Genomic DNA, 20,817 nt, shown 5'->3' on the forward strand with positions numbered 1-20,817 from the left:
AGGCAACGGCAGAGTGGGAATTGCAGGGGGTGGGGAGTTTGTAGTCAGCAGCACTTTACAGTAGGGGTTCCATATATTGTGACACAAGCAAATTACCTGGAGCCTGAGGTTAATTGTTTAAATGGAACATCAATGGGAATAGCCATCATCTTTGTGCCGGTGTGTGTCTTCCTTGAGAGAGAAACAGAAATGGCTCATTAGTTCATTTCACCAGCAATAAAAGAACCTGCGGCTCATCAGCTTTGTCCTTGGCCTGTAACAGGCAGGGAGAACAGGCTGCGGGCAAGATTTCAGGACTCCCTCGGCAGCATTCGTCCGTTAGGGCTCACTGCTCCCCGCAATCCATGGAAACTTTCCCCTCTCCCTGTGGGGAATAAGAGAGAGCCCAGCCACGGTCTGTCTGCTGGATGGGAATCCATGATTTTCAGCTTTAACCGCTGCCACTTGAGGTGAAGGAGTCGCTCCATTAGCTGGTAGCAGTAGCAGGCTCTTATTCTCTGGGTGGGGAAGGTGACACACACTTTAGAAGTGTGGTACACCATCACTCAGTGCTCAGCTCTAGCTTCTTCTCCTTGACTCTGTCAACCGGAAGGCTCTGCTAGGCACATAGATTCAATCGCCTTAACATTTCTCTAGTCCCTGGCTCCCTAGCACCAGGAAAACCCCATATCCCACCCAAAATCCTGAACTCCTCTCTAACCACAAAATGCTCATGACCTTCGAGAGAACTCCTGGCTTCGGCTCCTAACTCTCTCTGCAATATTGGGGAAGTCCTTTCACCCCGTGCCTCAGTTTCCCCTTCCGTACAATACTAAAACCATTTGACTCTTCCTCAACAAATTATGTTCATCTATATTTATGACAATATTGTTCTTTATTATAGTTTCAACCAGTTTGCCTGGTACTGAAGTCAGGCTTACAGGTCTGTAAATGCCGGGATCACCTTTGGAGCCTTTTTCAAAAAATTGGCATCACATTAACTATCCTCCAGTCATCTGGTACAGAAGCGGATTTAAATGATATGTTACAGACTACAGTTAATCTGCAATTTCACATTTGAGTTCCTTGAGAACTTCTGGGTGAATATCATCTGGTCCTGGTGACTTATTACTGTTAAATTTATCAATTTGTTCCAAAACCACCTCTAATGATATCTCAATCTGGGACAATTCCTCACATTTGTCACCTAAAAAGAATGGCTCAGGTTTGGGAATCTCCTTCACATCATCAGCCGTGAAGACAGATGCAAAGAATTAATTTAGTTTCTCTGCAATGGCGTTATCGTCCTTGAGTGCTCCTTTAGCACCTGGATCGTTCAGTGGCCCCACTGGTTGTTTAGCATGCTTCTTGCTTCGGATGTACTTTAAAAAAAAAAATTCTGTTACTTTTTGAGTCTTTGGCTGTTTGTGTTCTGTTTTTGACTATTTGCACTTCAAAAATTGCTCCTTTAGCCCTCCTAATTTCCATCTAACACTTTATTTGCCACAGCATTTGCTCCTTTATTTTGACTTCCCTAGGTTTGGGTTTCCATTTTCTGAAGGATATCTCTCTGACTCAAATAACCTCAAATAATTTTATCATTAATTATACAGGGTTTTTTTCCTTGCCTTTTTTCATTGTTTTGTTTTGTTTTGGGGAATGCATGCCGTTTTTGAGATTATTATTATGACTTGCTCAAGTAGACTCCATGCCAACTCTTTTAATTTCTTTTGACTTAATTTAAAATGAGGAAGCTAGTCAAAGACAACAAAAATTATCTAAAGTATAGTATCCAGTGACAGCACTTGTGATTTCCCTCTCCCCCCATTCCTGGAATTTTGAGCTTAATTACATTGAAACCAGTGTTACTTAATGGCTCAACATTAGTCCTTGGACTACTTGTGTGATTGTTAGTCCCAGATCAAACATAGCCTCTTCTAGTGCTTTAGAAAGCAGTCATGTAAGATGTTGAGACTGTTTCTCTAAACCTTGTCCTATTGCAATACCTGACCAGTTTATATAGAAATAGTAGAAGTCACCCATTGTTATTTTTTTAGGCCTTGTCTACATACAAATAATTGCACTAACTAACTAAAGTTGTTTTAAAAAACAAAACACCTAGATTTAGAGTGGTAGCCGTGTTAGTCTGTATCAGCAAAAACAATGAGGAGTCCTTGTGGCACCTTAACAAGTAACACATTTATGTGGGATAACATAATTTTGGCAATTAATTGATCTTTAACTATTCATGGTAAATAGGCCCAATGGCCTGTAATGGGATGTTAGATGGGGTGGGATCGGAGTTACTACAGAGAATTCTTTCCTGGGTATCTGGCTGGTGAATCTTGCCCACATGCTCAGGGTTCAGCTGATAGCCATATTTGGGGTTGGGAAGAAATTTTCCTCCAGGGCAGATTGGAAGAGGCCCTGCGGGTTTTTCGCCTTCCTCTGCAGCATAAAGCATGGATCATTTGCTGGAGGATTCTCTGCACCTTGAAGTCTTTAAACCATGATTTGAGGACTTCAATAGCTCAGACATAGATGAGAGGTTTATTGCAGGAGTGGGTGGGTGAGATTCTGTGGCCTGCATTATGCAGGAGGTCAGACTAGATGATCATAATGGTCCCTTCTGACCTTAATATCTATGAATCTATAAGGAGAACAATACAGTAATACGTACATGGCTGTCTCTCAGAGGTGCTGTGAGGATTAATGAGTTCACGTTCGTCTCAAAGTGCGAGTATTATTCACACTCTGAACTTCCAGCCGGCCACTGTCTGCTCAAGGTAATAATCTCTAGCTACCTTGCTTGATGCTGGGTATTATGAAGAGGAGAGGCTGAACTTCTGATATTTCTTAGCAGTAAATGGCTTCAGACACTAGAGCTATTTGAGAGCAGGCAATGGCAATGTTATTGGCTCATTCCGCCAATCAGTGCCGTCCAACGCTATGATGTCACACAGCATCATCCATTCTATGCTGTCCATTGCTCTGATGTCACAGAATCACACTAAATGCTGTCCAACACGATGATGTCAGAGTATCATCCAATCAGTGTGGCCCCCTGCCCTGATGTCATTGAACAGCCCCATCTCAGAGGCACCTGCAGGGCTACTGTCTCTTTGTCAAGGGATCGTTGGTTTTTAGACAATAACCTGGCCAGCCGTGAATTCAAATGAATCCACTGGACGTTTCTGAGCATGTGGCTGGTGATGCGCCCAGCTGTTGCGAGCTCTGACCATGGGATCACCACTGAATTTGCAGCCCATCAAAGGGGCCCAAGTCTTGTGCAGGGAGCCAAGAACGTGGTCCAGGGTGGTTCTTCTGGCAGCAAGGAGAGGCTCGTGCTGAATGTGTGAGGAGGGTGGTAGAGGAGACTGAGGTCCCTTTCAGACATGTGATTAGTTTTTCTTTAGCGTTGCTCAGCCTTTGATAGATGGTGTTACACTGTGAAATGTCCTGTAATTACTCAGTGGGACAGGGATTCACCAGGCACTGATCAATATTCACAGCGTTCAATCAAATGAAATCCCTCATCCCTCATCTGCTCAGCTCCCAGCACACGGGGAAGAGAGGCTCTAAGGAGAGATCTATGCACTGCTCTGATGGCAAGCCACTGCTCACTGACACACAGTGCACGCAGCTCCACAACTGTGCACACAACAGCACACATACAGCACACACAGCTCCACCATGGCACACACAAGCTCACCAGCACAGCACACACAGCTCCATCACTGTGCACACACAGCACACACAACTGCACACACACAGCACACACAACTGCACACACACCGCACACACAAGCTCACCAGCACAGCACACACAGCTCCACCACTGCACACACACACAACTGCAAACACACACTCACTGACATGCAGCACACACAGACCCACAACCACACACACTCATCTTTAGGCTTCAAAGCCCAAGCTCCAGCCCGGGCTGCAATTTCAAAGCGCTGGTAACACCGCTATATTTAGAGCCCTCGTGCGAGCCCTGCTAGCCTGATTTTATTGACCCGGACTGGAAGGCTTGCTGCTGTGGGTGCACAGATGTACCAAAGGAGTACCAGGGGCTAGGCAGCTGGACAGCAGGTGTCAGGATGGGGTGTTAGACATGGTGTGCACCCTGAGCATGGGCCCAAAGACCCCAAGATTCGGGCAGTGGTTGGGCTCTCTTCACGCTTGAGGAGGCTTAAAACATCTGGAATTCAGAGGGTGGCTTCTCATAGGCATCTGGGGCACTCGGCCAGATCTATGGCTGGAGTCTTCCAAGAGCCTTTCTGCTGTCCTGGGATCTATGGAGGAGGCCACAGCTGTGATGAGCCAGAGCTGTGTGCTCCTGCTCTTTGCCCGCTGCATGGAGGAGAGCCTGGTGGGGGCACAGAGTCTATGCTGCGGCAGCATGTTTCCTTGCCAGGAAGGAGGAGGGCCCTTGCCATGAAGGGACCAGGGAGGGAACATCCTACATGCACCAGGCTGGCTTTTGTCCAGACCCGACAAGGACACCTGGAGTGTCCTGGAGAAGGCTGCCAAGCACAAGTCAGAGATGAAGATGAGTGGGAAGGAGGGGGGAGTGGGAACCTTGTCTCTCACTGTCAGGGGGAGGTAGAGAAAGCAACAGAATACCAGCTCTCTGGTCAGGAGCGCTTTGATCCCCAACCCAAGGATGCACTAGAAAGTCACTTGGGATTTTCCCTCTGGATTTGGTCCAGCAATGATGACAGGATGGGCCCCAGTGCTGGAAACTCCTGCCATTGCTAGTGGGGGATACTGACGTGCAGCTATGGCAGTGTTGTCTCCTGCAAGGTGATGCACCTGTGGGAATGGCCAGCAAGGAGCATGGCCCTTTCATGCACTATCTTAGCTGCGTGCCCTTGAGTGCTTATTCCAAGTGTGGTTTTAGTGGCTGTTGGGGCTGTAGTCCCTGATTGAAGGATGCATTGATTAAATGCTAATGTGCCACCAAGGCTGTCAAGTAATTAGGGCTCAGAATTTATAACAGCTTTATTTGAAAACAAAAAAGGGCTTTAAAAACCCTAATGTGAATAGAAACTTTTTTTCCTATTTTGCACTTTCAGTAGAAAGCATTGTATAGATTTTCTTTCTTTTTTTTTTTTAAATTCTAAACATTTTGCAGTGTTTGCAAATGAGGAACCAGCGATCAGCCTCTGACAAGCAGGAGCTGAAACCACCTGCAAACACACAGCTAAACTCGTAGGCCTTCTTTCCCTGGCCCAGCTGAGTGAAATGCAAAGAAAAAGCAAATGGCAGAGATGGAGAAAAGTCAACTTGATTTTTAACACATCCTTCCATTTTCACTAACCGGAGGTGTTTTTCTTTAAAGTAAACCTATGATCTTGGTCTTGTCAGTGTCTCTTCAATAATAATAATAATGCATAGATCTCAAAGCAATTTAACAAAGAAAGGTCAATATCATTATCTCCACTGTACAGATGGGGAAACAGAGGCTCAGAGGGAGGTAGTGACTTGCCCGAGGCTACATCATTATAATTCTTATTACAGTCGTACCATATGTGTTCATGGCCTTGTCATGCTGGGTGCTGTACACACACATAGTGAGAAAGAGTTGCTGCCTTGAAGAGTTTACAATCTAAATAGGCAAGACAGGCAAATGATGGGAGGAGAAACTGAGTCACAGAGAAGAGAAGTGACTTGCCCAAGGTCACCCAGCAGGTCAGTGACAGAGCTGGAAACTGAACCCAGGTCCTCTGATTCCCATTCCAGCATGTGATCCATTTGACTCTTTAAGTGATCAATATTCAAAGTACTGATGAACGGCCTTCTTATTCAGACTCCACCAGGAGATGTCTACACTACAGCCATTACCATGGCACAGCTACAGTGCAGCTGTAGTGCTGTAGTATAGATGCTTAGTTGACAGAAGGGGTTCTTTGGTCACTGTAGTTAATCCACCTTTCTGAGAGGCGGTAGCGAGTCCAACCGAGAATTCTTTCATCGACCTACCCGTGTCTACACAGAGGGTTAGGCCAACCTAACTATGTCACACAGGGCATGAAATTTTTCACAGCCCTGAGCCATGGATCCTGGTTGAACTAATTTTTACGTGTAGACCTGGCCTATGTTAGGACTCCCTGTCTCTCTGAAAGCTCATAGAGGGAACCAGGATGGAAACAACATGACTTTTTGATCTCAGGACTAGAGGTGATGGGAGTGACATAAAATTCCATGTGGTTTTCTTAGTTGTGACTCTTTGACCGAGCTAGTTTCGAATGACACCGAGACCCACAGCACAACACTTGTGAGGAAACAGCAAACCAAACACACGGCAATTGATGTGTGTCCATAAGTGGGCTTGCGTGTGAGTGTGTAATGTGCTTGCATGTGTTTAAGTGTGTCCTTGAGTATTTTGTGTGTGTGTGCACCCTTGAGTGAGTGAGTGTGTGCGCTTTGGGGGGGAGTGAGTGCCTGGATTTGTGTGTGTGGATGTTTGCTGGCCTGTGACTGCACTTCCAAATGTGTGTGTGAGATGTGTATGCCTTGATGCCTCAGCATGTATATTTGTGTGTGTGTGTGTGTGTAGGTCGCCCAAGAAAACGATTCAATCGCCACAAGGTCAGGCCAACCTACATGCCGACCACTAACTAGATGGTAAGACATCATATGCCGGGACATGACCAGTCTGGGCTTTACTGGAGGAAAAAGCCAAGGACAGGAATGAATGGCAATGCAGCCCTGCTGTGTGTGTGTGTGTGTGTGTGTGTGTGTGTGTGTGTGTGTGTGTGTGTGTGACACAGAGTACCAGACAAGTATATTATTACACCTATGTCCAGCCATCTTCTTAGTATTACACCGAAGTGGGGAGGGTGTGGGGTCTCTGAGGAAGCTCCGAACTTGCTGATCGTCATGGTTATTGCGAGAAGTTTGTACAGGAAATAATTTGAGAGTTAGGTAAAATATAGAATTGTAGGTTTCAAAACTGTGGAAGTGAAACTAGTCCCTTGAGGCAAGGCAGGTCTCAGTCAGTCAGCACTGAGTACAAGGGACATCCCTTGAGCCAGCCCTTCGTTTTCTGTCTGGCTCAGATGGAGACTTGAGAAGTTTCCAAGGACAAAGGAGGTCTTTCACCAGGTGGGGCCCTGGGAAGAGAGGCAAATAAGTTTAGGCTATTGACTGCACTTTATATTTTTCTTGTATTTTTAATCCTATGTTTCCAAACCCTTCTACTTGCTTTTATTTGAATCTCTATCTCAAGCTCTGTTAAATAAACTACAATTTGGTTTGCAAAAGACACGGCTAAGTGCCTTGTGCTAAGAAGAGTTTTGAATGGAGGTGAACCCAGGGACCTGGGGTGCCATGCCTCCATGGAGGCAGCGGATCAACAACTTTGTGGTTTTCCAGAAGATAGGGGACGGGGTACTAGAGGGTAAAAAAGTGGGGTGTGTGAATTGCTAGCCTGCATTGGGAAAGAGTGGGACTTGGGGAGCCCAGGGTGGAGTCCCTGTGTTGCCGGGGGCTGGGGAGAGTTTCCGCTGGTGGGCACAGGCTGGGGTCCTTCCGGCTGTGAGCTGGTGCTAGCAATTTGCCCTGGACACTGAGTGTAACCCCAAAAAGTGCCATGGTGTTTACAGCAGGGGCAGCACGTGCAACTTGTGTGTGTTCATGAGGGTCTGAGAGGAAAAGGCTGGGAATTAGCAGCTACTTTCCTCCGCTAACAACCTGAGCAGCTGGATGGATAAGTGGGGATATTTGGGGGCGACACATGCATATGATAAATGACCTGCGTTTACCACGTCCCTCCCCAGGCTCACGCGGTGTTATGAATCGTTTCCCAGGTGCTGCTGTCTGGCTGTCTACAGGGGGCTTGTGCCAGGAGATTTATTTGGGGCTGGTGTTTAAAAGGTATTTAGGGAAGGTTTTGCTGTCTGACTGGCAGGAGGTTTGCACCTGCTGCTTTCTAACATTTCTCCTCTCTCAGGGAGATGGGTGTGGGGCGGCAAAGGAGCTGGAAGGAAAGGGAAATCCCGGCACTGGGTGGGAGAAGGAGTGAGAACTTCTGAGAGGAGGAGGGAAGGGTGGGCGGTCAGGGGAGGCAGCAGAGCGAGGATGAAATGGGGATTGCCGCACGTGTGACGGGGCGTGTTCTCACTCACGCCCCGTCTTTCTCTGCTTCCCCCCCCATTGCTCAGTGCTCACATTGCAGGTCTCCACTGCAGTCTAGCCCACCATTTCTTTCTCTCTCTCTCCCTGTCACACACTCATAGACACACACATTGCACGTACACACACACACACATTGCATGTACACACACACACACACACAGGCCCGGCCCTAGACCAAATGGCACCCCCAGGTGAGAAGTGTCTTCGGCGCCCCCACCCCCGCATTTGTTAAATTTGTTAATACTTTATTTTGATTGCATTCCTAGCCCATTTCACGACATTGGTGCACGATTTGCATGCACCGTTTCTCCCTGTTCACAATATCGCAGGTGGGCTCTCACTTCACTTCAGTTCGTTCTTATATCTCGCTGACTGGCGACGCCCGGCCCCTTGAACCCGCGAGGGGCCCGGCCGACAACGTTCGAGGAAAAGGTAGTTCTCAGAAAGTCTGGAAGGTTCCATGAGATTCTAGAAAGGACCAGAACATTCTAGAAGGTTCGTGACAAATGACTCCACATACGGAATCCCTGAAACATGTGATGTTCTCTTTTCCCTTTTGTCGCGAACGACAAAAGCAAGACCCCCCCAAGCCCAGTGCCCCCCTCGCCCTGGCACCCCATAAATCCGGCTCTGTATGCCCATGAATGCACACCCCCTCACACTGCACATTCACTCTGTCCTACACACACCCAGAGTACTGCCCATGCTCGCCCTCTCTGCAAGGGCTGTGAAGCTGGGGCTGGTGCCAGGCTCTCTGCCTGGCTACACAGACCACCCAAAGCCTGCCAGCAGCACTAGCTGGAGTGTCACACAGGTGTTATCAAAGATGATTCTCATTTCACGCAATCATTCATTAACCTTCTTTCTTTGCCAAGGAAAGCCGCTCACAGGAGGCAGGGCCCCCTCAGGCCATGCCTGAGGCCAGGGCTTCTGTCCTGTATGAGTCCAGCCTAGCTGCTGCCAGGGACTTCAGCATCCTCTAGGCAAACCCAACTGAAAGTGCCCGTGGGCTCGCTGCCCTTCACGCGGAGCCGAGTTCCTGGGGAGGCTTGTTCTCTGTGGGCAGCCAGCCCCGAGCAGAGAGCCTCATCTCAGCTCCTGGCTGGGGGAGCTGCAACCACTGGCAGGCTGAACAGAGAGTGTCAACCAGCCCCACGGAGCTGGGGGAGCGAACTATTACACCCATCACTTTCTCTCCCTCCTCGTCCCTTTCTGTCTCTCCCCTTCCTCCTCTCTCCACTTCCCTTTCTCTCACCGTCTTCCCTCTTTCCTTTTACCCAGCACATCTCTGTTCTTCCCTTTCTCTTCGTCTCCTCTCTGCAAAAAAACCATCCCTCTCTCTCCATATTTCCTACTCCTTTCCCCCACCCCCTCTGGAAATAACTGGGCCCAGATTTTCCAAAGGGAGCTCAGAAATTCTGTCCCATTTAGGCACCTAAACAAATGGCCACTTTTGCAGAAGGGCTTGGCCTGGTGGTGGGTGCTGAGCCCTTGAAAATCTAGTCTGAGCTCTTTAGAAATCTCTCCTAGCCCTACAGCCCTTATTGAAATCACTAGCGGCTGGGCAAGGATCATAACGTCTGTGGCTTCCCTGGTGACTTCCCCCTTGCTGCCCATCACTTAGTGATCGGTGGGTTTTCCACTGAGCCCCACAGCTGCTTTGCCCACCACGATTGTCCTGGATAGAGGGGACTCCCCACCCTGTCCTTTGGCTATGCAGCTTTGGGGCTGGCTGGGAGCCAGTTTGCCCACTGACAGCTCCCTGCCAAAGCCAGGCAGAGGGGATTATGCACCATGCCCTTCAAGGTTAGCTTGTTTCTCAATTCTGTTCCCTGAAATGAGAAACCTGCTGAAAGTTTGAGACATCTGAAATAAGTTTCAAGCACATTACAGTCCCTTATTACTGCTGTTTGTTTCTGAGACCAGGGGGATTTTCTGCGCCACTGAACTGAAAAATTCCATCGTTCTTGCAAAAATAGGTTGAAACAGAGGCCTGTTATGGTACAGGGGAACAATTAGGGTGTCCTTGAAGGTCCAGAGAGATCTTCTCATTGAGCGGGAGGGACACCTCCCTTAGGGCTGCTTTGTCTGATGGGAGAAAGAGCCAGGGAGGGAAGTCTGAGGGGTGAGAGGGGGGCTGAGAGACGGCTAGGAGAAAGGGAACCCAAAGGGGAGGGCAAGGTGTGAGAGAAAAGCAGGTAAAAGTTAGTGGGGGTAATGAGAGCCCCATTGAAGGCAAAGGTAACATTGAGTAGGAGAGAAATGGGGGAGCAGGGAATGGAAAGAAACAAAATGACAATCACAGGAAAGGCAAATTGAAAAGTGAGAGAGCAATCAGCAACATGACGGCACCTGCACACCATAAAGCAAAAAGAAAAGGAGTACTTGTGGCAACTTAGAGACTAACAAATTTATTAGAGCATAAGCTTCGTGAGCTACAGCTCACTTCATCATAAGTGAAGTGAGCTGTAGCTCACGAAAGCTTATGCTCTAATAAATTTGTTAGTCTCTAAGGTGCCACAAGTACTCCTTTTCTTTTTGCGAATACAGACTAACACGGCTGCTACTCTGAAACCTGTGATTATGCAAGACCATAAAGCAAGAGACTGATGCTGCAAGCTCTCCACCGTGGGAATGTGCTCTGACTTCCCTGTGAGTGGCGTGCATGGGGGCCTGAAGGGATCCTGGCGGGGCAGTCCCCTGGAGTATCCGCATTGTCAACAGCTCCGATCCTGGGTAGCGCCTGGGGGGATATTTGGGTGCGGCTCTGGCTCTGCCTTGGTGCACACGTTGCCTCCTCTTGCTTGGTGCCTGCTCCACGCTAGAGCTGAGCGAAGAACTGATCTGTCCATGTAGCAGCTGAACTGGAAAATCGGAAGGGGGAAAAAATCAGTTTGTTTCATGCCAAAACAGAATATTGCTGGGGTTTTTCTGGCTGAAAAGCAGAAGAAATATGGCACGGGTCGAACAAAACGGCACCTCGGAACGGAATATCGAACTGTTTCCTTTTTTTTTTTTTAATGGCCTCTCTTTTTATTCGGCTGAAACTATTCAACAAATTTGACCCGAATTCACACAAAGTGTCAGTTGTCTCAAAACTGCACTTTTCAGCCATTTCTGAGTTGCCCCCTCCCTCCAGCTCTGCTGCACGAACGCTCTGTTCCCAGCCACTCGCTTGGACTCCCTCAGGGAGTATGTCTGCATTGCACACTAAGCCAGGGGCTGTGGGACCCGAGCTTGTGGACTCGGTGGGAATGGTGGACTTGCGGGGCTTGGGCTGCAGGGCTATAAAACTGCAGAGGGGGGAGGGTCTCAGAGCCTGGGCTCCAGTCCAAGCCCAAATGTCTACACTGCTATTTTTAGCCCTGCAGTCCGAGACTGAGTGCCGCTGTTTTCTTCTTGCAGTGTAGGCACACCCAGTGTTTCCAAGCCCATGTTCGAGTGTCCACACTGCACTGTAAACCTGCATTTACAATTGCTGCACACTGCACTACCCAGACCTGACTCGGCTTGAACTGTGTCCACACTGCAAAGTGACAGGGCGTGGACCTGAGTTATGGCAGGACTCAGGCTCTGATCCACACACACACACCCCAGCAGGTCCTAGGACCGGGGTCCTGAGTGCTGGCTGACCCAAGTCAGACTGACTGGAGTGTGGATGGAAGTGGGGCTTGGGCTCAAACCCGAGTCAGAGCCTGGGCTTAGTGCACAAGGCAGACATACACATTGTTTCCCATGGCCTCTCTCCAAAAGAGGCCCATGGACTGTCCTTCCACCCCACCCACAGCTCCAAGCTCCTGTCCATGATGCTCTCCCAACCCGCAACCCCTCCCAACTCAGCACCACGACTGCTGGTCCTCCGAATACTTTGCATCCCTCCGTGCTGCGTTTGTTTCCCGCTCTGTCCTAACACAGAACCATGGTTTGAATTCAGTGGCCCTTGCTGGCTTTTTGCAGTGGATCTTCCTGAGGTTCAGGATCCGGATCCCCAGGGCGACAGAAACTTGCACAGCAGCCTGGGCGGCGACTCTCCAGCTTGTTTGAGAGGCAAGAGGTGTTCTCTCCTATTGGCCGCCCTCCAACACGCGCTGGCTGCCAGAGAAGTGAGAGCAAGTATCTCGGGGGCTGTTAATTCCGAGGGTACAAAGTGGATAACCAGGCAATCAGTCGGTGAAGTGAGATCTTTTCACTTCACTTGCCGCATCTCCAGGCTGTAGAAAGACAGGCACCAAGGGGAACTTGTTTGTGTGTGCGCTGGGGGGGAGGGGACACCACCCTTTTGATTTCACATGTTAGAAGGGGCTGGGGACAGGTGTTAATGGAGCAAGACACTGAGCCTCCCAGAGCAGCCTCAGATAGCTGCACCGGCGTTTAATAAGGATTCTGAGCCAGTGATGGAGTGTGCAGAGTCATCTCAAAATCCCTCCTTTTGACTCACAGAGCTCGGATGCTCCAAGATGCCTGGGCCTAACCCCATAGCTCCTCCAGAGCGATAACGATCAGAGTCTAAGGAGATGGTGTGGGGACAAAAGGATGATTATGGCTAAAGGAGATTGTGAGGATCATTGAGAGCATGATGATAGACCAGCGAGCGTGGTCACTCGGATAGGGTGATGATGGTCTGGGAAGCAAGGCAATGCATTCATAGGCAAAGACTCCTGGGTTCTGTTTTTGCTCTGCTCTTGCTGTTTGACCGAGCAGGATATATGCTGTTTACCTGAGCTAGTGTCCAGCCAGGAATCCCTATGCTTGTAAGTGTGCCACTGTTTCTTTAACGCCCACAAGTGAGCAGTACGTCTCATCTGAGTGATGGAGCCTCTAGCAGCGTGACACGGCCCTGGGAGCTGGGCTTGGTGCTGACTCAGCGGGAAGGGCACTGTGGCCTGAATCACTAACACCCCTGCGACGATCTAGGGGCCTACAACCAGAACCGATGGACCTCTTGGTGAGCCTGCATCCACACCGCCACTCATAGCAGAGCTCTTCTTCGCCCGCCATAAATCCTGGGAGGCTAACCACCACAGGAAGTGCCGCTCATAGAAGACCAGGTTGGCAGCATCCCCCATGACCTCTGATTGGTGTGGGTGCATGACTGAAGCATGCAAGGTGTTCCAGGACACTGTCTATGCAACCTGGCAGTACCTGACCTGCTGCTGCTACAACAGACCTTGCTCTGAAATCCGGCTCTGTTCTTCAGCTCAGATGCCTGGCTTTTGACTCCTGACTTCTCCTTCTCACCCTTGGCTTGACTCCTGGCTCTGGCTTTGCCCCAATCCTACTCCTGCTCTAACCACTAGGCCTAACTCCTGGTCCTACCCACTAAGCCAGATTGCCCACATCCTGGTCATGACCAATACCAAGTGTAGGACCTTGGGTTTTCTCATGAGGTCTCCAATCCAAGGATTGATCCAGCAAAGAGAAGAAACTGATCTTGTGTAGACCATATGTAAGGGTTCACATCATTTTGTAAGGCATTCAAATATAGATAGCCTGATCCCAATCCGATTTTGCATGGATGGGGTATCTGACTTTTGTATATGGGTTGCTCATTTCATTCTAAGCACAATCTGAATCACCCAATCCATTTTATACCAATGGATTTTTTTAAAGAATTTGTCTAGCGAGAACCAGCTTCCTCTTAAAAGCACAATATGTAATTTTTTTTCAATCCTAATTTTATGGATAATCAGGTCCCTGCCTGGCTGAAGCAAACAATAAATCTGTTCTATAAGACAATCAGAAAGCAGCTCCTTAATAACAGTGCAGCGAGCAGCTGTCATTCTCCTGTTCCAACATCTATCAGGCAAAATGGTTATCTAGCATTTGGTGTAAGAGAAATAAAGAATTGTAAGAGAACGTTGTCAATGGATCAATACAACTGAAAATGAGTCAGCTTTGCCTGGGAATTTATGTAGTAGCAAGGGACCATTGTCCTGAGACCTAGTTCTAATCCACTGACATTACTTCTTAATGCATCCTTAGCACCTGTTGGACTGTAAAGCCCTCTCCTCCCACTCTTCCCACCCAGCCAGCTAGAAATTTCTGCTGACCAATCAGCTTTTACCATGTATGGATCAGAATTTGTCTTACTAGAATTAATATCATCCAAGCTGCCTTAGAACAGTGGTGTTCATCTATTGTGAATGCAGGCATCCTGCTCTGGGGTGGAACATGGTGCCTGCTTAACTACAAATGGCAATGCTATGCAACAGCCTTAGGACAGGGAGTTTGTACCAAGCTGAAATTAAGGAAGGCAAAAATGCGTTACTCTATCTATATTTATAAGGGACCAATCTCCTTGGGGACAGGCTGGCTAGAGTAGTCAGGAGAATGTGTGTCGGGGGTAAACTAATAACAAAAGAGGAAGGTAAAAGGAGGGAAGATACGAGCAATCTGGGTCACTTCGTAAACTGGGCTCAAGCAAACACTATGCGTTTTAATACAGCTAAATGTAACTGTATACATCTGGGAACTAAGAGTGTAGGCCTTACTTACAGGGTGGGTGACTCTCTCCTTGGAAGCAGTGACTCTGAAATAGATTTGGGGGGTTGTGGTGAATAATCAGCTAAACGTGAGCTCACGGTGTGACGCTGTGGCCGAAAGAGCTCATGTGATCCTGGGATGTATAAATAAGGGAATTTTGAGTAGGAGCAGAAAGGTTATTTTACCTCTGGATTTGGCACTGGTGCGACTGCTGCTGGAATCCTGTGTTCAGTTCTGGTGCCCACAATTCAAGAAGGATGTTGATAAATTGGAGAGGTTTCAGAGAAGAGCCACAAGAATGATTAAAGGATTAGAAAACCTGCCTTATAGTGAGAGAATTGAAGAGCTCCATCTATTTGTCTTAACAAAGAGAAGGTTAAGGGATGACTTGATTACTGTCTATAAGTACTTACATGGGGAACAAATATTTATTAATATTTGAGAAAGAGAAAGGTCTAACCTGATCCTGTTTCTGGCTGGAAGCTGAAACTAGACAAATTCAGACTGGAAATAAGGTGCTAGTTTGTAACAGTGAGAGGAATTAATCGCTGGCACAATTTACCAAGGGTCATGGGGGATTCTCCAACCTGACCATTTTTAAATCAAGAGGGGATGTTTTTCTAACAGCTCTGCTCTAGGAATTATTATTTTGGGGAAGTTCTCTGGCCTGGGATATGCAGGAGGTCAAACCGGGTGATCACAGCGGTTCCTCTTGGCCTTGGAATCCATGAATCTTTGAACCTGTGATAAGATACTTCCCCAGGTGGGAAAAATGATTTTGGCCATGTGACAGGAAAGTCAGTGACTAACTCAGGCCAGGTCCCGGGATATAAGGGAGAGGCCTGAGAGCCTCCTGAGGGGGGTTTGAACCAGTAATGCCAAGTAGGCAGGGCTGGGAGTGCAGGAGCCTGGGGAATTGCAGCTGGCTGGAGGAAGCAGCTGTAGGTGAGTGTTGCAAGGAACAGCGCTGGCTCCTGCAGGGATGAAGGGACTGTTGGGGTTGTAACCCAGCTCTGGGAAGGAGGGCTGGGGGTTCCTGGTTCAGGGACAGGCTGGTGCTCCCTGGAGTAGGAGGAAGGGTTGGAGCCTGGAGGGCCAGTGTCTGGATGGGGTAAATGAATTGGATCCCCCTCCAGAAGGGGAATGGTTTTAGAGTGATATGGACTGAGTGGAGTTCTTGGGAAGCTCTGTGAGAGGGGGAAACTGAGGCAGGGTGCGGCAAAGCCACCCCAGCCCACATGGGGGTGCTTGGGAGGCAATGACCTGTTTATATGCAAATATAGTCAAAGAGGCCTAAGTGAGTTAGATGCCCAACTCCCATTGAAAGTCAATGTGAGTTGGGCACCTAGGGGGGAGGACTTTCAAAAGTGCCTGAGGCCCAGATCCACAAAGGTATTTAGGCTCCTAACCTACAGTGATTTCAGTGGACGTTATCTTTGTGCAACTGGGCTATAAGTGATGTAGGGGCACTAATCTTTCAATGGGACTTGCGGTCTTAAGTCATTTTTCAAAAACCCACCTCTAACTCCCAGCGGAGATCAGGAGAATCTGGAGTTGGAAGGTCTCTAGGAAATACTGTAAAGCCTTCCTCTTTCACAAAGCCTTTCCCACCATCAGAATGACACAACCCCCCGCTCATGCTGACACCTGCTTCTACCCTGAAACCTCTACCAAAAAAAAATGGCAAATTGATAAAATCTTGAAAACCAAACAAGCCCTATCTAAAGCTGAGTTTTGACCCCCAAACAGGACCAGTGTCAATGTCTCCACAAAGTACATGCATGACTTCACTATTGCTATTGATTTCAGATGGCAAGATAAAATAGCTAGTTAGCTGGGTGTGTATGTGGCTAGATAGATGGATAAACTCCTTTAGGCACCTTTGAAATCCCACTTTGGCTACGGTCACCTATACTGTAACTGGACTCTTCCCCAGAAAGAGAAGAGAATGATGAAAGTTATCAAGTGATAGGAAAAGCCAGAGAGACTGATAAGCTACTTCACAGTTGAAAGATGCTTTGTGGGGTGTGTGGGAAAGTTTGCTTCACAGTTTGTGTATTTAACTCTGCCTGTTTACTTTGTAACTGATCAGAAAAGAAATGAAATTGTCATGCTGATATATTTTAATTGGTCCATTAGAATTGCTAAATAAAATAAATTTTCCCTGGCAGATGAACCCACTGGAGCGTGAACTTTCATTTCTTGGTTTGAGCAATGCAAAATTATTTCTTCTGCCTTCCAAGAAGATTTAAATTAAAATTCAGTGTCTGACGCGTATCCATCCACATACGCTGTCTTTTGCTGTGTGTGATGGTTCAGAGATAGCCGTGTCCCAGCTGGGGCTGAGATATTCTGTTGGGAATGGGGAACGTGGCATGCTAGAACAACTACTTGGGCACTGGAAGCTAAAAGTTGCCTAGTAGATAAAGGAAAATTGATTGTGGTTAGAGTCTGCTGTGGAAGGTGGGTGGCTTATGAATTGGGTGGACGTGGTTTGTGGGATGGCTTGCACAAAGGCGGTTGGGATCAAGTGATTTAAAAGAAAAAAACCTGTGATTTTAAGTTAGATGGAGAAGCATTAAGCGTCTGAATTAGGTACCAGGGCCTGCCCTATTGGATCAGACATGAAGTCTAATATAGTTTAGCTGCGTATAAATCAGAAGATACTTTAGCACTGATAGAAAAGCTAATACGTATTTAGGTGGGCAATGTTACATGTCGGGGGGTGATGCGAGGGGGTGCCTTCCTGACCCCGAAAGACAATCAATTTATGGCATGAAGCATGAGAAATGATTTTAGTTTTTATGCAGCTATGGAACAGAACTGTGAAACCAGTGCAGGACTGATCTACAATTATCTGGATTCAGACTTTGCAAATCTGGTTTTCAGACTGTAAACTCTCTGGGGACATGGACAGTTTGCTTACGTGCATGTGCAAAGCCTTGCATAGTAGGGCTTCAATCCTTGACTAGGCCTCTCGGGACCACCACAAGGAGCTTTAGCCATAATTGTATCTGTGTTCAGGTTTTACATCCCCTCAATGGTGGTTGCATCCGGGGAGTTCTTTCCGGCTCATCGTGAATAATTGAAAACTCTATCAGTTTATCTTTATTCCTGTTTAATCCAGGATGATAACCTACCCGCCCACGCCCCACACACATCTGCAATGAGAATGCAGATGGCGTTGCATTTGCTCTGTAGGATAAACTTGCGCACAGATAAACTTTGCATGTGTGGTAACTAATTCATCTCTGTGTGTGAGAGCGCTTCGGCATTGCCTTGCTGCTTGCTGTTAGCGGTGAGCAAAATTTGCCACCCGTGTCTGTTCCCTGCCTAACCTGCGTCCCAGCGTCTCACCCTCATGGCGTCACTTGCTTTCTGGTGTGTGATGTTAGGCACCGCTGGTAGTCAGCCGCCTCCAACCCCTCCGGGAAGCCAACAGCTGTGAGATGTGGCGTGCTGACATCAGGAGGTGCTAAACATGCTGCCAACAAACAGCTGGCACGCACATTTTAACAGGGCTTCTCGTTCCCCGTCAGCTGCTGGCTGGAAGCTTGGCAGCTCTGGAGAGGTGCCAGCACGTGAGGAGGAGAGCCAGAAGCTTTTGGGGGGTGACAGCCAACAAGCCAAGAGAACCCGCATCGCCAAAGCACAAGGGATGAGAATGCCAAAGCAATGCCCAGATAAGAGAATCAGCAGTGCCAAAGCAGTAAAGCTGGCAGTGCCAAGACTGGATTGCTGGCAGTGCCAAAGCAGGAAAGTTGGCACAGCCAAGGCAGGCAAGCTGGCATAGCCAGGAGGCAGTATTATTCTCTCCAATGCACAGGCATTGTTCTTAATTCCTTAAAGAGCATCCTGTAAAGTTCCAGTCAGTCCTGCTACAGTTGTTGCACTGTAATTTTTCTGCCTCAGTGACTCAAAGCAAAATAAGTTTCATGCTGTCTCTGGCGTTCCTCTCTGGGGGAGAACAATACTGAATGGAAGGCAGGGCTTGGCACAAGGGGTGTTTAGTGGGCCGGGTGGCAAAGATGGGACTTAATTTTTGAGTCCACCAGAATGAGTCCACTCAACCTGACAGTCTGGGCTACTCCGTTTAGTCAGAGATGAGTGACAGAGCAAGCATCTACCACACGGCCCCCCAACTCTGGTTTGGAGGGACCACCTGAATCTCCATGGCCCTTTAACTCCTACGTTCCTGTTGTGCAAAATATGGAGTCACAGACCATCAGAAAGAAATCAGCAACAAAGTATAGAAACAAACAGGATTCCACCTTGCTTGAGTACCAGTTTTCTCTGCTTTGTTTACCAGGGGCTGCACCCTGGCTGGAACTCAGTGCAACACGCAAACACCTAATGGCTGAATAACATACTGCAAGTAAATATATATTCAGGGCCATCTCCCAATATTACCCACTTGTGCCAATTGTGGGTATGTGCCCCTGCCCCGTAAGAACAAGAGCGAGAGACCTTTAGCCCATTTCACAGTGGTTAGCGGGTAAGAGCTTTCAGCATTACTTATCTGGGCAACAGCTGCCCAGGTAAACTGCAAGAACCCTGTACCTTATTACCAATCTCTGGAGTCTTCCATGCAGTCACCACCAATTCATTCTGACCCTCAATGGTGCTTAAGCTGATTTGTTTTAGGGTAATTGACATTGTGATCTATGGGTGGGGAGTGGAAGAAGCAAAGGTAGAAGGACCTGTCGTAAATATTTCAATCCTCTACATTTTAATCTGGAGCACGAATGGAATTTATAATCAGCTGGTTTTTATGGTGCCTAATATTCACCGGTTCAGGGAAATACATAAGTGTGGTGATATTGAAATATGGGTCCTTGGCTTCCTTTATTATTCCTGGCTGGTGCAGGAAGTTGTATTGGTGATGATAGCAGGAGGTTCAAGCCAGTCTCTGGCTCAGTACTGAATTGATGCTCCCTGTATGATGTCAGGGGCATCTGGGTTGCTGGAAGTGGACTCTTTTGGATGTTATGCATTATAAGAGCGCTACTGGTCATTAATAATTCCAGGCGGGAGGCATAAATTCCTGCGTCTTGACCAAATTACCTTCAACAGGGGTAATTACAGTCTGCCTTCCTAAAACTTCCCCTGTCATTTTTCAGTTGGGTAGAACAATCTTCACTTCCTGTCCTGTGTGGTATTGTCAAACAGCTCCACCCCAGAGGTGGCTGCATTTCAGAGGTTGATGATTCCCACTTGATTCTCTATTTATGAAAATATTTTGGGCTCTTCCTGGACACAAGGCATTATTGCCATCCCGTGGAGTGCTTTGTGATTAGTTGGATCAGGGGCTAGTTGGGAAATATTTAGTTCAGAGATGTTAAACAAATAAATGTTTAAACTCTTGCAAGGTGATCGTGGAGATGAGCATGATTTAAGTCTTAGACAGACTAGATAGGTAATTGTGTATTAAATTCCGTGATGACATTTTTGGATGATATGATTAAATTTAAAAAAAGGTTGCTTTTTTTTAAACAAAGTAATGAAATTACAACTTTATCAAGTTCCTCCACGACTAAAAGGCATCCGTAACAATAACAGCACCTCATCAGGAAAGGCAAGATAGGAAACTGTGTAACCCAGTGGGTAGAGCACCTACCTAGCTCTCCAGAGAGCTGGGTTCTGGTTCTGTTGTGTAGCCTCTTACAAGCTAGTTACTGCTCTGTGTCTTAGCTTTTCCCATCTGTGAAACGAGCAAAAAGATACTCTTCAAAATGCTTTACAAAGAAGAGAAGCACTACTAAACTAGGAATAAGAAAAGGAGGACTTGTGGCACCTTAGAGACTAACAAATTTATTTGAGCATAAGCTTTCGTCAGCCGGCTGCTACTCTTAAACTAGGAGTGTCCTTGTAACTCAAATAACCCCAAATAACCCCAACTGGGGAGGACCAGTTGGCAGCCAAAAATTGGGGTGGCAGCCCAGTTCCTAGTGAACAAATGTGTACGTTGACCAAACCAACTCCGGGCTGGAACTAACTGGGGTAGCAATGACCATAGTGGTGCTGTCTGTGCAATACCGTGGTGGGCACAGCATCTGGACATCCTTTTAGACTGTGAACTCCTTGGGGGCAGGGACAGCACCTAGAACAATGGGGCTCCTGGTCCATGAGTGGGACTCCAAGTCTATGATACAAATAATTGTGTAGCAGTCTCAGCAGAGAAGCTGAGGAAAGAGGAGAGGGCCTGATC

The sequence above is a fragment of the Dermochelys coriacea genome, chromosome 21, assembly GCF_009764565.3.
Source record: "Dermochelys coriacea isolate rDerCor1 chromosome 21, rDerCor1.pri.v4, whole genome shotgun sequence".
Taxonomy (NCBI): Eukaryota; Metazoa; Chordata; order Testudines; family Dermochelyidae; genus Dermochelys; species Dermochelys coriacea.